The sequence below is a fragment of the Rhinopithecus bieti genome, unplaced genomic scaffold, assembly GCF_001698545.2.
Source record: "Rhinopithecus bieti isolate Rb0 unplaced genomic scaffold, ASM169854v2 scaffold_5350, whole genome shotgun sequence".
Lineage (NCBI taxonomy): Eukaryota > Metazoa > Chordata > Mammalia > Primates > Cercopithecidae > Rhinopithecus > Rhinopithecus bieti.
The window spans coordinates 621,638-637,658 of record NW_016804837.1 but is presented as its reverse complement, the minus strand read 5'-3'; positions in this window follow the sequence as shown (position 1 = coordinate 637,658).

Here is a 16,021-nt window from a genome sequence, read left to right as displayed (position 1 = left end):
TTTTTTTGACACGGAGTGTTGCACTGTCGCCTAGGCTGGAGTGCAGTGGAGCGATCTCTGCTCACTGCAAGCTCCACCTCCTGGGTTCATGCTATTCCCCTGCCTCAGCCTCCTGAGTAACTGGGACTACAGGCACCTACCACCATGCCTGGCTAATTTTTTGTATTTTTAGTAGAGACAGAGTTTCACCATGTTAACCAGGATGTTCTCGATCTCCTGACCTCATGTCCGCCCGCCTAGACCTCCCAAAGTGCTGGGATTACAGGCGTGAGCCACCGCACCCAGCCTAATTTTGTATTTTTAGTAGAGACGGAGCTTCTCCATGTTGGTCAGGCAAGAATTTTATGGTTTTAGTTCTTCCATTTAGGTTAGTGACCCATTTAGAGTTAAGTCATAAAAAAACACTCCAAAAGATATTTATTGTGCTAAGATGATAACAATATGGGGATTTATTTTTTCTTCTTTTCAAAACTTAAGTAATGTACACATATTAATTTTTTAAGAAACAAAATTCAAAGTAAATTTTAAAATAATATTGTAAAGCATATTTTTGTAGCTAGACAGACAAATATTCAAAATTTTGTATGCCCTTTCTGCTTTTTATGTAACATCTTCGCTATTCTTCAATGTCTCACACTTCCTATTTGAAACAAGAGTCATAATTGCAAAGCACTCCACACCTGTAGGACATTGATATTTTATGATATTTCTAAATTCCTATGGTTTTTCCAGCTCTTGATCCAAGGCCCTTATGAAGCCCAATAACACCTCTTATCCTTAAGCCCCATGATATTCCCTGGAATCTCTATTATTTCCTCATGTTTACAGCAAAATGACTTCAGCAGTTTCAGTTGTTTGGCATGAAAAGTTTCCTGACAAAGACAGAGAACAAAGATCCCTAGTGATGAAAAATGATCAATTTGCTGCTACTGTATGAAGGGCTCAAAAGACACAGCAGAGAAACCTGTCATGTCCTAAAGAGGTGGTTAAGAAAGTCATCACCAAAAGCCATTTCAGCTGCATCCTTGATTTAAATTATAGAAGGATAAGTCAGTTAACAGTAATTTTAGTTATAAGGACAGCTAATTCTGGAAATTATCTGTGAGAAACTTCACCCCTCTTTTCTTCTGCGAGTAGCCAGTTAGTTTATGCCTTTAAAGCAAAACATATGCCTTACAGGTCGGAGAGATAAGTAATACTCTTCAAGTACCAAAGTTAATCAGAACAATTCATTATTCAAATGCTCATATTTACTTAACATTTTCAAATAGATGTTATTATTCTCAATTTATAGGTGAGGGCACTGAAGCTCAGAGAACTATTTTGCTTGAGATCTCAGACCTGTTAAGTGTGAATACTAAAATAAAGCCCTAGGATTTTGATTCTAAGTTAGTGGTGGTCCCACCCTTCCAGAGCTACTTCTTTAAGACAAGAATAGAGGGCATGCTGATCTCAGTGGAGGCTAGTCTTACGAATACAGTCAGCTAAAGAATGTGCCAAAGGGTTGAAGGCAACATTCCCTACACCAAAACATGCCTCTCACTGCCTAATATTATTTCTTCATCCTTTGACTCAGGTCAGGAGGAATTTAACTGAGGCGAAAGAAATAACAACGTTTGCCTTTATCAGTGATGGATGTCAACATCATGAAGCTTTTTTACCATACTTATGTCTACATCCCTCTATGACCCTTGCGCCCACAAATCCAGATTCCATATATCTGAGGTAGGACTAGCACATGTGTATATTGAAAACATTCCCTGGAGGATTCCGAAGTACTGCTCTAATTTAAGAATGGCCTCATGAAGATTTCTTGATAGATAGCTGAAAGCAAATAGACATGGAGTAAATTTTATTTTTCCTTTAAAATAAATGTATAATCAACCCTGTGTCAGGCACTATATCAAGTAGTGGGAACATATTAATGAACAAGTCAGGTACAACCATTGCTTTCGTGAAACTTATATCTCATTTTGTTGCAGTGTAACAGTTAATTCTATTCTATCCATAAGAGCATCAAGTATTAAAAAATAATAGGAGAGATGACAAAAAGGAAAACAAAGATAAATCATCCATACTTTAAATTTTAGGAAAGTTAACAGTCATTAAAAAGAAGCGAAATAAATATTAAGGCTTGAGAAATAGAGATATATTGATGTTAAAAAGTCAAGTCACACATTACCTAAAGACAGGAGTATGTTCTGAGAAATATATCCTTAGGTGATTTCATTGTGTGATCATAGACTGCAATAACACAAACCTAGATGGGTTAGCGTACTACACACCTAGGCTATATAGTATAGCCTATTGCTCCCAGACTACAAACCTGTACAGCATGTTATTGCACTGAATACTGTAGGCAATTGTGAAAAAATGGTATTTGTGTATCTAAACATATATAAAGATAGAAAAGGTACAGTAAAAATATGGTTTAAAAGAAAAAAAAAGGAACACCCATATAGGGCAGCTCCATCATAATCTTATAGGACCACCATCATATATGTAGTTCCTCTTTGATTGAAACGTCATTATGTGGTTTGTGACTGTAATAGTCTAGCTAAATCCAGCTTATCCAAGCAGTAACTCAACAGACTTGTAGTAACCTATTCTAGGTATTATTAAAATGCAAACACTGGGTCGGGCGCGGTGCCTCACACCTGTAATCCCAGCACTTTGGGAGGCCGAGGTGGGCGGATCGCGAGGTCAGGAGATCAAGACCGTCCTGGCTAACACGGTGAAACCCCGTCTCTACTAAAACTACAAAAAATTAGCCAAGTATGGTGGCGGGTGCCTATAGTCCCAGCTACTCAGGAGGCTGAGGCAGGAGAATGGCGTGAACCGGGGAGGCAGAGCTTGCAGTGAACCTAGATTGCTCCACTGCACTCCAGCCTGGGCGACATAGCAAGACTCCATCCCAAAACCAAAAATAAATAAATAAATAATTTTTTTTTTAAAATTAAAAATAAAAAAATAAAACACAAACACTGGAGAGAAGAAGCTTAGAATAAGGGAGGAAAGCATAATGATATAAAATTAAGTAAAATAATATTTAGATTGCTCAGAGGAAATAAACATCTTGTGAGAGAAAAAAATTAATGTGGTTCTTAAAAGAATTTCTCTATCTCTTAGACAATGGGTAATTATCATGAAATACTTCTAGTCAATAACATAGGAAACTGGGCTAGACAGAGAGACCTAAGAGTTATACACCCATGATTAACTTTGATTGGAGAGAACCTTGCAATGTATGAGATCTGCTTTAATACTACATCCTTTGATTCCATGTCTTCACCTTCCTGCCACCTCAGTTTCCACCATTTAATTTGGCACATGATGCCTCTCATAATCCAGTCTCTTTCTATCTCTCAGGTCTCACTACCCCAAATTCTCCACGGTCCTTACCCACTGTATGACCAGTGATCTGGTAGCGCCAAACTACTTAATAGTTTATCAAGTAAGCTATCATCATTGATGGCCATTTGTTTTGCATATTTTGTTCCCTTTGGTTAGAACAGTCTTACCATTACCTTGAAAAAGAAATCAGACTATGTTAGTTTGCGAGGGCTGCTGTAATGAAATACCACAGACTGGGTAACTTAACAGAAATTTATTTTCTCAGTTCTGGAGGTTAGAAGTCCAACATAAACAAGTCAGCACAGTTGATTTTTTCTATGGGGTCTCTTGTTGGCTTGTAAGTGGCTGTTTTCCTGTGTTTTCACATCATATTTCCTCTGTCCACGTCTGTGTCCAAATTTCTTCTTATATGGACACCATTCATTTGAAATTAGGGCCTACCCTACTCACCTCATTTTAACTTATCTCTTTAAAGACTCTATCTCCAAATACAGTCACATTCAAGGTTACTGAAAGCTATGACTTCAATATATGAATTTGGGGGACAGAGCAAAATTCAGATCATAACACAGGCAAATTATTAATGTCTATAATATAGCTTTATAGTAATTTCTTCTAAGAATTCTTCATCTTCAATCTTTTCATCTCAGTCTGGGTTAGGTCTCCTTCCTTAGAACTTCCAAAGCAGTACATGTATTCCTCTGTCACATTAAAAGATATGTTTCTTCACTCTGCTCTAAGATGTAGGACTTTCTGTTCCTTATCCCAGCACCTATCCCTGTGCCTCACACATGGTAAGTGTGCCATACTCTTTGTACCTTGAAGTATAAGCCCTCTAGCCTGGCTGTATTGTGATAGTATTTCATTGCCTAGGAAATATAGAATTAGAAAACTTAGAAAATTAGTGTCTTTTTGTAATGTTGACTTTAAGAGATATCTATATAGAAATATGTAGCAAGTGGAAATACAGGCATGAAACTCAATGGAGAAAACCATGCTGAAAGTATGATTTGGTGAGTGGGTATGATCATTCAGGGAAAATTTATAAATGAGAATAGCACGGAAAAATCTTTAAGGAATAATAGATGTTTTTAAAGGGCAGGAGAAAGAATAAATAGAAAGGTCAGACAAGCAAAAGGAGGCTAAGAGAGAATAGTTTCTCTTTCCATTTATACTATTTTCCATACTAGCCTCCAACTTTGTAGTGAGCTGTTTATCCTTTATATTGCCACCAGGGGTCTCCAACAACTTCTGCAATGCCTGATGGAGCGCTCAACAAGTATCTTATAGCTGCCTTTACAAGGGCTTTTGCAACAACAACATTCCTAGAGCAAGAAGACCAGATAGCACTGTTTTGCAATGCCTAAAAACAGTGTTAGATATGCTTGATTGAGCTGAAGTTCAGAGGAGTCCTTCAAGTTACTCTTGGTCTGTAGTTTACTGATCACGGGTAGTCTCTTGTATTGGCAACTTTGTCACACAATGAATCACTGAGACACACTCTCCTTACCACAAGAATTGAGACTGGTTGTTCACCTAGAACACAATGGAACTCAATATATAGATTGCATAAGGTTTGAGGAGCACCCAGAGCAGACTGAAAAGAACTGGATGTTCTGAAGAAAAAACATTAAGTCATGTAATAGTGACAATTATTTTGATTCTAGAAATTATCTATCTTCAAAAAAAAAAAGAGAAAAAAATGTTCTACGAGTCCATCTCCTAGAATAAAAAAAAAAAGCATTAGGCTGAATAAAGTTGACATTTATTTCTTAAACTTTTTCCTTTTTCTAATTATTCCAGCAGACAACTGCAATTAAGTTATATATAATGTACTTTTATATTCAATGTTTAAAATTTTCACTAACATGGAAACGTTTAGTACAGAAAAGTAGAAATTGAACAATATTACTCTTATACCTCCTACCTCATTAATATTTTGCATATTTGTTTCTTCTGTATATGTTTTGTCCTGAGCCATTATAAAATAAATTATAAACATTATACTTCAAACTAATCATTTTAGCCTACATTTCCAGAAAATATGTGTTTTCTTTCCTATTAACAGTGCTGTTATCACATCTGACAAATTTAAAGAACTTCTTAATGTTATATATTTACCAGACCACATTTAAATATTGCCACTTGTCTCCACAAAATGTTTTATAGGATTTTTAAAATAAATTTTTAAACCAAGATTTAGTCAGATACCATGCATTGCCTTTGACTGTTATCTTTTCATCTAAAGCAATTTCCATTGCCTTTTCTTTTTTCCTCCATGATACAGACTTAGCAATGAGACCAAATTGTCTTGCAGAATTTTACATAATCTTGATTTGTCTGTTCTTTGTGGTATCCTTTAAATTAATCCTGTATCACCTGTATTTCCTATAAACTGGAGGTTAAAACTGTAGGCTGAATTAAATTCCAATTAAGCATTTTGAACGAGAATATTCCATGGGTGATGCTGTGTACAACATTGTGTATCACATTAGAAGGCACATAATGTTTGATATCCCATTATTAGTGAAATCCCTGTAGGACTTCTTTTTTCTGTTTTTTTTTTTTTAATTTCTTGTTTTTATTAACAAATAATAATTGTACATATCTATGGGGTACAGGGTGACATTTTGATACCTGCATACATTGTATAAAAATCAAATCAGGGTATTTGGCATCTCCACAGCCTCATTCATTTATCATTTCTGTGTACTGAAAACGTTCAAAATTCTCTTTCAGCTACTTTTAAATATACAGTAAAATATTGTTAACCATAGTCACCCTACTGTGCAATAGAACAGAACTTATTCCTCCTATCTAACTGTAACTTTATACTCATTGACCAATCTGTCTCTGTGCTCCTGTCTCCTTCCCTCCTAGCCTCTGTTAATCACCATTCTACTCTCCACTTCTATGAGACCAACTTCTTTAGATTCCACATACGAGTGAGATGATAGGGTATTTTTGTTTTTGTGCCTGGTTTATTTTATTAATGTCCTCCAGGTTCTTCCATGTTGCCACAAATGACAGAATGCCATTCTTTTTTTTGTGGCTGAATAGTGTTTCAGTTTGTGAGTGTGTGTGTGTGTGTGTGTGTGTGTGTGTCTACACAGTACAATTTCTTTATCCATTCAACCATTCGGGGACATTTAGGTTGATTCCATGTCTTCGCTATTGAGAATAGCACTGCAATATACATGGGAATGTAGATAATCTCTTTGACACGCTGATTTCATTTCCTTTGAAGATACACCATGTGGTGGGATTGCTGGATCATATGGTAGTTCTAATTTTAATTTTTAAAGAACTCTTCATACTGTTTTCTGTGATGGATGCACTATTCCCAACAACAATATGTAGGAGTCACCTTTTCACCACATCCACAATAGCATTTGTTACTTTTTGTCTTTTTGACAATAGCTATTCTAACAGGAGTGAGGTGATACCTCACTGTGGTTTTGATGTGCTTTTCCCTGATGATTGCTAATGTTAATCATTTTTTCATATACGTGTTGGCCTTTGTATGTCTTCTTGTGAGAAATATCTATTCAGGTCTTTTGCCCATTTCTTAATTATATTTTTAAATTATTTTGTTGTTGTTTTGCTGTTGAGTTTCTTGAGTTCCTTCTATATTGATATTAACCTTTTGTCAGATGCATAGTTTGCACTTACTTCATCTCATTCTGTTGATTGTCTTTTCAATCTTTTGTTTCCTTTTCTGTGCAAAAACCTTCTAGTTTTATGTAATCCCATTTGTCTATTTTGGCTTTTGTTGCCTATGCTTTTGGGGTCTTACCCCAATATTCCCTGCCTTAACCAGTGTCATATTTCCCCATGTTTCCCCATGTTTTCTCCTAGTAGTTTTATCACTTTTGGACCCTTACTTAAGTCTTTAATCCATTCTGAATTGATTTTTTATATGTATAGTGAAAGATCAGGGTCTCGCTTTATTCTCCTGCATGTGGATATCCAATTTTATTCAGCACAATTTATTGAAGAGACTGACCTTTCCCCATTGTGTGTTTTTGACACTTTTGTTGAAAGTCAGTTAGCTGTAAGTGCATAGATTTATTTCTTCTTCTCTATTCCATTCCACTAGTTTGTGTGTGTCTATTTTTATGCCAGTACAATGCTGTTTTGGTTACTATCGTTTTGTACTATAGTATGCAGTCAAATCATATGATGCTTCAACCTTTGGTATTTTTGCTCAAGATTGCCTTCGTTATTCAGGGTCTTTTGTGGTTTCCTATAAATTTTAGGATTGTTTTTTCTATTTCTGTGAAGAACCACTGACCTACCAAAATGTAATGTAACACAATTGTCTTTTCTAAGCCACCAAACTTGCACTGATCTGTTAACAACAGCAATAGAGTACTAATATATCTAAGTAAAGTTATTTATTTATCAAGGATTAAGTGTGTGTGCACATGTGTGTATGTGTGTTTTACATCATTCATGTTCTAAACCAGATATTTGTCTTCTATTAAACTATAAACAAAATCCATGTCCTGTCAACATCTAAATAGTTATACTATGGAATTATTTTTTTCTAATTTTTATGTCATAGAATTGGAATTTTCTAGTTTTTCAAGCACTCTGTGTTGTCTATCAAACTTATGGCTTTACTGTGTGAAAACAGCAACATAGAGTATCCCAGAAAGTACTGATTTCTGGAAAGTATTATCACTCTCAGATAAAAATGTTGCTTATATGGAAATTTTTCAGCATTGTCTAGAAAGCGTTGGAATCTTTATAAATGTTACTTTACACCTTTCTATCCCCTACTTTTCCCAGTAGAAAATGATGGGCTTTTCACATAGCCAAAGCAATCCTAAGCAGAAAGAACAAAGGTGGAGGCATCACACTACTCAACTTCAAACTTTGCTATAAGGCTACTGTAACCAAACATCATGGTATTGTCATGGGATCCTTGGGGTGTCTCTTCACCAACCAGAAACCTCTGTGGCCAGTGGCACCTTCTACCTGAGTATTGCTCACATCTGCTGGGCTTATTCTGTCCACTCAGTCGGGCCAGCTTCACTTGGCTCACACTACCAGCCCAGATTCCACACCTGCCAAGGACAAGCCAGGCATGGACCAGTGAAGGGTATGTGAGTGAGTGAGCGCAGGGTTCAGCCACTGCACACAGCCAGGCACTCTGGCAGCTCCAGGTGCCAGCACAGGTGCTGGCTCCATGCAAAGCTGCGGCTGGACCAGATGCATTGCAGGCAGCTTCTGCTGTGGGCACCCACACCTGGATGAGGAAGATGCAGTGGCACCTGGAAATTTGAAGATGCCAGGAACCACAGAGCCCCAAAGAGGGTGTCACAGTCCTGGCTCTGGGAGTCCCTAGGTCTAGGCTCCCCGAAGGGTTGCAGCTCTTCTCTCATCACCCACAACATGGTGAGCATGGGGGCATGTTTCAGCCCTGTTTGTGCTACAGCTCTTTCAGTTCTGCCATTCAGTGGGTCCAGAATTCCCATCCTGCTTCCAGAAAGAATGAGGTACATAGACAACTGGAGGGTGAGCAAGGCAGTGAGGAGCTTCATTGAGCAACAGAACAGCTCTCAGGGGACCTGAAATAGGTAGCTCCTTTCCACAGGCAGGTCATCCTGATGTGTGTCCAGCTCTCAGCAGAGAAGAGACCCACAGTGGGCAGCTCCTTTCCGCAGGCAGGCCATCCAGACATGTGGAGACTCAGAGTGTGTAGCTCCTTTCCACAGCTGGTAGTCCTGATGTCTGTGTGAGTCTGGCTGGGGTTTTTATGGTCTCAGAAGGGAGGAAATGTATGCTGATTGGTCCATGGGCGGCCATGGATGGGCCTGGAAAAAGCACCATAAGTTCTCACTTCAGGCTGAGGACTCCACCTGAAACTGACAGTCCAGCCCCCAGGCTTCAGGCCCTGGCTTGAAGGTCGGGTTTCACTAGGGACCCATCCCTTTCTGCCCAGGAGCCTTTCTGCCTCCTGCCACCAACAACATGTCATCCATGGCCCCCAGGCTGTTCCTACTGAGGAGAACCTGAAGGCCTGTGCCCTGAGCTTCCCTCAGTGCCTATTGGCCTCCCTCCCATGCTCTTTGGCACCCAAAGTCCAGAGGAGGCCCAGGTAGCAGGGTGCTGGCGTGTCAGTGCCACCCCAAGTGCGTGCACACCCGGCCTGGTTGCAACAACTCCCAGGCTCAGCCACAACTGTACACCCTGGAGTGGGTGCTGGGAGTTGGGAGAGGCCAGGCAGTGGGAGCAAAGAAAGCCACACCTAAACAGATTGTAATTAACCCATCGTAAGCTAAAAAGACAGAGAGACTCTTGAAAGCAGCAAAATAGGAAAGCAATTCATCATACACAGGCATCCTCAACAAGATAGAGTTGATTTCTCATTAGAAACTATGGAAGCCAGGAGACAGTGTGATGATATACTTGAAGTGCTGAGAGAAAAAAAACTGTTAGTGAAGAACTGTATATCTTGTAAAACTGTCTTTCAAAAATGAAGGAGTAATTAAAATATTCCAAAATAAAGAAAAACTAAGATAATTTGTTGCCAGTAGACCTACCCTAAAATAAATACTAAAGGAAGTCCTTCAGGCTGAAATGGAGGGATATATATATAATAATTTGAATACACATGAAGAAATGAAGAGGACTAGTAAGGAAAACACGTAAATATAAAAGTTAGTATAAATGGTTTTTTAATGCAACTCTTTTTATCTTCTGTCTGATATAAAGCAATAATTGTTACCTTTGTTGATAGATACAAAATGCAGAAACATAGAATTTGCAAGATAATAGTACCAAGGATAAGAGAGGAAATGGAGCTCTATAGAAGCAAAGTTTTTATTAATATATCCAATTGTAATTCAATTGGTATTAACCCAAGCTAGAATGTCCTAAATTAAGATGTTTATTATAATCCTTGGGCTAAGAAAGTAGTTAAAAACCATATAGTAAAAGAAATAAAAATGGAATTTAAAATGGTACACTTGAAAATGTCTATTTAATACAAAAGAAGGCAGCAATGGAGGAACAGAAGAACAAAAAAGGTCTAAGGCATACAAAACCATCAAAAAATGGAAGACATAAAGCTCACCTTATCAGTAATTATATTAAATACAAATGGATTTAACACTCCAAATAAAAGGTAGAGATTGGCAGAATGCGTTTTTAAAATAACGTGATCCAACTATATGCTGCCTACAGGAGACACTTTAGATTAAAAAATATAAGTAGATTGGAGGTAAAAGGATGCAAAAGATACACTATGCCAACTGTCACCAAAAGAGACTTGGAGTTGCTAGACTAATATCAGACAAAAGATACTTTAAGATAAAAATATCTTTTTTATCTAGGAACCAAAAGGACATTTTGCAATGTTAAAAGGATTGATTTATCAAGAAGATGTAACAATTAAAACATATTCACATAACAACAGAGTGCAAGAATACACAAAATTTTAAATGACACAATTGAAGGGTAATTGTTGGATGTTTCAGTCTTCTATTTTCAATATTGGATATAACTAGACAGAAGATTGACAAAGAAATAGAAAACTTGACATTATGAACCAACCAGATGTAGCAGACATCTATAGCACACTCACCCCAACAACAAAATCCACATTATTTTCAGGTGCGCATGGAACATTCTCTAGCACAGGCCATATGGTAAGCCATACAACAAGTCTCAATAAATGTAAAAGGCTTGAAATCACACAAAATGTGTTCTCCAACTACAATGAAATGAAATTAGAAACTGATAATACAAGGAAAATTGAAAAATCAAAATATGTGGAAATTTAACTACACATTTCTAAGTAATCAAGGGTTCCACCTTGGTAGGCATGGGATTGGTCAGTGTTAGTCCTATTGATGATTGTCAGTGATGAGCCTGAAGGCAAGAGCTGGTGTTAGGCAGGGCCTAGGAAGTGCTGCTGTGTTCAATTTTCAAATATTTCTTAGATCTGCTTTTGTAAACAAACAAACAAACAAACCTTGAATGGTGTCCCAGATAAAGTCTCAATCCCATTATAATCCAACCTATGAATCTGTTGATCCATTACTCATTATAACCTAACTCAGCTGCCCAGCCAGGTAGATCCCTCAAAGTCTCATAATGCAGAATATGCCTTCCCATCCTCTGTGCCTTGGCTATGCTTTTTTTCTTTTTTTCTTTTTTCTTTTTTCATTTTGAGTGCCTGCTCTCATGTCTCTCTGTTATCAAAACAATATGATATCATACGCATGTAATGTTTTACAAACTATAAAGCGATATATAAATATGAACTATATTTACTAGAATCCACACCCTGCAAGAACTAGTTTTTGGCCCCCTCCTTCCAGGAAAACTAACTAAACCCCTATAACTCTCAGTGATTGCCTTTTTCTTTTCTATATTTTCTGCCTGCTTACCTTCCTTCAAGCATTCTGAATTTTGTGATAATCATTTCTTGGTTTTGTCACAGTATTTATTATAAGCTGTTTTATTTTGCCTGTTTTTTAACTTCACATAAAAGCAGTCATAACATATTCAGGCTTCTGTACTTTGTTCTTTATTCTTTTCACAGGTGGCTGTTAGTTAATTTCAGTAGGTATTATATACATGCTGCAAAAAGTCAAAACAATACAAAACAATACACAATAAACTAAAAATCCCTGCTTCCTCCCATATTGCTGCCATTCTACGAACCCCTTTATTTTCTCCCCATAGATAATCACTCATTAATTTATTTTGAATCTTTCCAATATGAGCAAATACAATTATATTTTATGTTTCTCGATTTTGATTTTTAAAAATAAACATCTTGGCTGGGTGTGGTGGCTCATGCTTGTAATCCCAGCACTTTGAGAGGCCGAGGCAGGCAGATTATGAGGTCAGGAGTTTGAGACCAGCCTGGCTAACAGAGTGAAACTCCGTCTCAACTAAAAATACAAAAATTAGCCGGGTGTGGTGGCGGGCACCTGTAATCCCAGCTACTCAGGAGGCTGAGGCAGGAGAATCACTTGAACCCGGGAAACAGAGGTTGCAGTGAGCCAAGATCACGCCATTGCACTCCAGCCTGGGTGACAGGGCGAAACTCTGTCTCAAAACAAACAAACAAACAAACAAACAAACAAAAACACATCTTATCACATATAGATCTTTCCACATCCTTAACACAAAGCATTTTCTCATTCTTTTTTATAACTACATAACATTCCATAATGTACATCTACTATAGTTTCTATACCAGTCCTCTATTAATGGACATGACTATTCTCTAATATTTTACTAATACAATGTGCAGATCATAACATACGTCATTTCTTATCTGTGCATGTATTTCTGTAGGATAAATCTCTGTGAGTGGGACTCCTGGGTCAAAGGTGAGATACATTTGTAATGTTGATAGACATTGCCAAATTATACTTCATAAAGAATATACTATTTTGTACTCATACCAATGATATACGGGTGCCTCTTTCCCTTCAGCATCACTAAATTTAATTTTTGCTAATTTAATAACGAAAAATGCATCTGATGTAGTTTAGTTTAAATTCTCTTATTATGAAAGAAGTTGTGTATTTTTTCTTATGTCTATAATAATTTATTTGACTTTTCTGTGAACTGGTTTTACAGTCCTTTGCACATTCTTCTCTTAGATTATTGATACTTTAATAAATAAATTCCTAGCATATTAATTCTGAATAATTATTTTCCCCTCTGGTTTGCCATTTGTCTTCTGACTTTGCTTATGATGGTTTTGTCACAAAAAAGATTGTTTAATGTAATCAGTTTTGTCAGTTTTAAAACAACTTCTACATTTTGAATCAAAGTTAGAACGGGCTCTCCTAACATAATTTTATAAAGAAGTTCTCTTCTGTTGTCTTTTCTACTTAATAATTTCATTTAAACATTTGAGTTTATATTGCTCTATGGTATAAGGAATAGATCTAACTATATCTTTTCTAAGTGGAGTTGCCTGATTGCTCCAAGCCAATATTGTATACAAGGTTCAATGTCAATGCATATAACTCTAGTTAATTCATTTTAAATGTTGAATTTCAAAGTGTGAATACAAATAATGTCTTTATCTTCTCCACCGATAATGAGTATTTTAATTTCTTCCAGTGTTTTGGCATTATGAATAGATCTGTTGTAAACATACTTATACATGTCTTATTTTTAAAGTCTGCAGCAGTTACTCTCACTTATACCTTGCATTAATTTAATAACTGAATTGCTATTTAACTATTTCCTACCATTTACTCATTCTTTTATTAACCAGGATTTAATGAAAGGTCATCTTACATCTTTGGACTATATGCCATATTGACTAGGAGAGGAATAAGCTCTCAGTGGGAAATGAATTGAATTTAGGTGAATTAACTTGAATAGAATTAGAAGCCTGCTGTGGGCAGAGAAATGTAATATAAAATTAACTATTTCCTAATAATTCACCAAAACCAGAAAAAAATGGGATGAAGCAAATTGTGCACATATTTTCACCATATTATTTTTTAAGATTACAGAGAGATTAAATCTTAACCAGTAGCAAAGAAACCAATTAATTAATTCATCTGCCTTTGATACCTGTAATTTCTCATGTGCATAGGAACACTGATGCAGTTTCTGTGACCTATCAAAAGCAGATGAAATATGACGGAAAATTTGTTGCACAATTTACTTCTCACTGATCCAAAAAGAACATGTTGTCCTTATTTGGCATATTTTTCACATCGTTATTTTGACTAATCTATTTGTTTAAATGATAGGCGTCTTGAAGTTACTACATCCTCTTATGGTAGAAGCAAACGTTATGTCTTTCCGAATGCATTCCAAGCTAGGTTTCTATCCAGGGATTAAAAGCCTAAGCTTTAAGTGAACAAAATCTACATCTCTTTTAGAACTGTAATCGATTTTCCTCCTTACCCGGCTATCACAGCAAGTGCTATACTAAAATAGTCACCAATAGGCTTGTGCTATCCCTTTTTAGGGATGATTCAACTTATGAAAAATAAATTAGTAGCTCTTGTTCACACTGAGGCTTACCAGAGACTCCTATTTATATTACAGTTAAGAGGCAATCTGACAATGACAACATTTCCATTAACCATAACATACTGAGCTCTCGGGAAATGGTATACCCAAGGGAAAGCAGTTCTAAAAATGAGATTTTGTGTAAATGTTTAAAGAAAATGTATTAAATGATAATTTAATAGATAGAATTTTTGTTATTAAGTAAAATTATTTAGTAGTAATAATCCATTAAGACAACATATTGTGTTGTAATTTATACAAAATTTGCATAAATTTGCATGGTCCTTTGATCATACAATGTTTTCACTGCCATTTTGATTGCTGAGTAACACTTTGAAAAGCCCTGACTGCTTATTCCTAAAAGGTAACCTTTCTAATCATTCTACCCAGGGAGCATGCTGCCATAGAGAATCATTCCACAAATACCACTCAGTACTCACTGTGTTTGCCCACAAGGAATTATTTGTTTTAAAAATGATGTGAAATTCTCCATTCTGAGACACATAGGAATTCCTAGCCAATTACCTCAATAAACTCCAATGCTATGATGCCTCACTTTTCTATTTCACAATCCCATCTTTTATTCACATTTTCTTGGTTTGCTGAGGAAAAGAGCAAGCATATGTCCAACATTATTGTTAATACTTAACATTCATTCATGAGAAAAACAGTCTATATCTTTCCTTTCTGCTTTTTACATCACTTCTAAATTTATTCAACAATTTAAAAGGGATTATTCTCTGCTCTGGATTTCTGCTTAAAATAAATCTTACTGTAATTTGGTGGAATAGTATGGAGTCTTTTTCAATCAAAAAAATGTTTCTAGAGTAGAAAATGAGTTTTTTTGTACCAGCATTTGCCTTAAGATTATAAAGGGCAGCAGCGGGTAATGATACCTCATGACTCTTTAGTTTAGTGAGAAGAGAAAACTCAGTTGATCACAGATCATTCCCAGGGTTTTTCAAACCTCAATTTGTAAAGACCAGGCCTCTTTTGTCTGGTTATGGAAGATGTGACCTGGAACTGTCTGCAGCTATGTTCCCTATGACATGGAAAAACTCTTCTAAGAGAAGGAATCTGGAGTGCTGCAAGAAACAGAGAAAGAGAGTATTCTAATGGTGTTCAAATCTCTTTTTAGTGATCCTTAAAGGTAGTTCCAACTACCCTTATCTCACGGTTACATAAAGCCAATAAAACCCCAACTGGCTTAAACTAGTTCAAATTATGTCCCTGTCATATGCAACTAGATAACAGCAAGACATTTAGGTACTATACCTAAAAGTGGGGTTTTACAAAGTAAAACCATAAAATGTGGTTCTATTCGAGGTGGGAGACCAGGAGGAGATAGCAATCCTTTGAAAATGATATCAAGGGAGTTGGTTAAATCTGTTTCCAGTTTTCTGTTAGGACATAGGCCATATACACAAAAGCTGTTACTGAAGAGGATTTCATAGCAAATGTCAGGGTATTGGAGGTTGTTGGTGAACTTTTGCCACCTTCAATAAATTACAGGAAAGAAACAAGCTAGGATCTTTTTTTCTGATTCATCAGACAGAATAAAAAGTTCATTAGTATGGATCAGCAATTTTTTAAGAGAAACTCTGGCTGTCGCCAGAAATTCAAGTTAGCAAAAGTCAAAAAATCATGGGTCCTGCTG